The sequence below is a fragment of the Camponotus vicinus genome, unplaced genomic scaffold (assembly GCF_025532165.1).
Source record: "Camponotus vicinus isolate PSW18456_S1 unplaced genomic scaffold, iyCamVici1.0 SCAF_14, whole genome shotgun sequence".
NCBI lineage: Eukaryota > Metazoa > Arthropoda > Insecta > Hymenoptera > Formicidae > Camponotus > Camponotus vicinus.
The window spans coordinates 8,412,931-8,415,032 of NW_028141950.1; positions in this window are offsets into that span (position 1 = coordinate 8,412,931).

The following is a 2,102-nucleotide window of genomic DNA, read 5'->3' on the forward strand; positions in this document are numbered from 1 at the left end:
GAACGATGTGGCTCCGTTGCCCCGATCATGTGGCGCGGAGTCTCGTTCGGGCTGGTGAGCTGAGGGTGGGTTGGGTGGCCCTTTCGGTTATCCCGTTGGGTCGCCGCCCCCTCCAGTGTTTTCACTGTTTGGCCTTCGGCCATACATCAGCGAGGTGCGGATCGACGTCGGATCGTAGCAACTGCTGCTACCGTTGTGGCAGGGAAGGCCACAGCGCTTCTGGCTGTACGGCGCCTCCGCACTGTGTGCCGTGCGCTGATAAAGGCAGGCCTGCGAACCACAGAGCAGGCTCAAAGCTTTGTGCTCGCCCATTCGTTCCTCCTAAGAAGAATACGGGCGATCGGGAGGACGCCTCTGAGCGGAGACGTCAGGTGCCGGGTAGACCGGATGGAGGGTCGACCCCTGGAAGTTCAGCGGTATTGGGTGAGGGCGATCGGGAGGGGGTTCGAGCTGCGTCTGAGGACGCTGTCGGGCCCCCCCTTCCTGACTCGCAGGGCTCTACGGAGCCCATGTCGTCGTCCCCTTGAATGGAGTTGTCTGGTGACGTCTAATGTAGCTATGGGGGCTGCGGCCATGCTCTCCGGAGAGATCCGGAATCGTTTGGTTCGGATACGCCCTCTGTCCATAGTCTGGTGTTGGTACCTTTATCGTATGTTGGCGTGATTATCTGTGCCCCATGTTAGGTGTTACGTTTAGTACGTGTAAATGTGCTCCCCACCCTCGGGTGGGTCTGTCGTTGCTCGTTTTCCTTATTGTTTCCTCGTGGTTTCTGCGCTTCGGCGTTTATGTGTGGGGAAGGTGCTGGTTGCCTTCCGTTCCGGGGAGCAGCGGGTGGGAGTGAGGGCTCCCACTCGCATTGCACGTCTCCCTGGGGACGAGGGGAGAATGGCTAATAGCTCGGCCGTTCTCCCTACAGACTCTTTGAGTCAGGGATGTATGCAAGGGGGACAACTCCCTTCGGGAAGGGTCCTCACGGACCAGGCTATAGGGTTGTCCACTGGATGTTATGCGCGAGCGGTTCCCGGTGGACGTAAATCCCTATTAATGGCCAGGGACTATAGACAGGTTTTAGGGTCCGGTGCTGACACTTCGGGTCAGTACTGGGTGATAAACCGGCCCAACCCACGTGGGTTGGGGTAAACCGGGAGTCCCCCACGACGGCAATCAGACCTCCCTCGGGTCTGATTGCTAAGTGCGCAAAGCATTTCCTGTCTTAAAAAAAAAAAAAAAAATAATAATAATAATAATAATAATAATAATAATAACAATAACAATAGCAATAGCAATAGCAATAGCAATAGCAATAGCAATAGCAATAGCAATAGCAATAGCAATAGCAATAGCAATAGCAATAGCAATAGCAATAGCAATAGCAATAGCAATAGCAATAGCAATAGCAATAGCAATAGCAATAGCAATAGCAATAGCAATAGCAATAGCAATAGCAATAGCAATAGCAATAGCAATAGCAATAACAATAACAATAACAATAACAATAATAATAATAATAATAATAGAAATAATAATAATTGAAATTGTTGAAATTCAACGAGATTAGAAAATAAATAAAATTGGAAATAAATAATTTTATAGAGAGAACTTTATTTAATATTAAACAGAGATATCATTAGTGTTATTATATTTATTAGAAGAGAAAAATGTAAAATTTGCAAATGTTAAATAATACAAAAGCTATCTCTCTTATTTCACAGAGTATCATCTTGTTGCAGTATAACTAAAATAAACCAGTTTCTTTAATTTATTGACAAATAAATCGTGCTCTAGAAATCATATACTTTTTCTACGTCGCAATCTCAAGTAGACTCTTCTCGATTATTTTTTTTTAATTTTTTTAAATTAAATGATCAATCTTGTATCAATTATCGTTGTCGCGCATTTCGTGGAAATCTATTTTTGCAATCAATTGTAAAGTGGAAGGTCGGGATAACCGGTTATCAAAAGTTTGTTATATAAGAACCGGTTTTCTTGAATAGAGAATTAAACGATCGAAAGCATCAATTAAAAGCGACACGATTTTTTTTCTTTCAGGATATCACAAAGTCTCGTATCTCTACATCAGGTGTAACGAGGAGATACTTTAA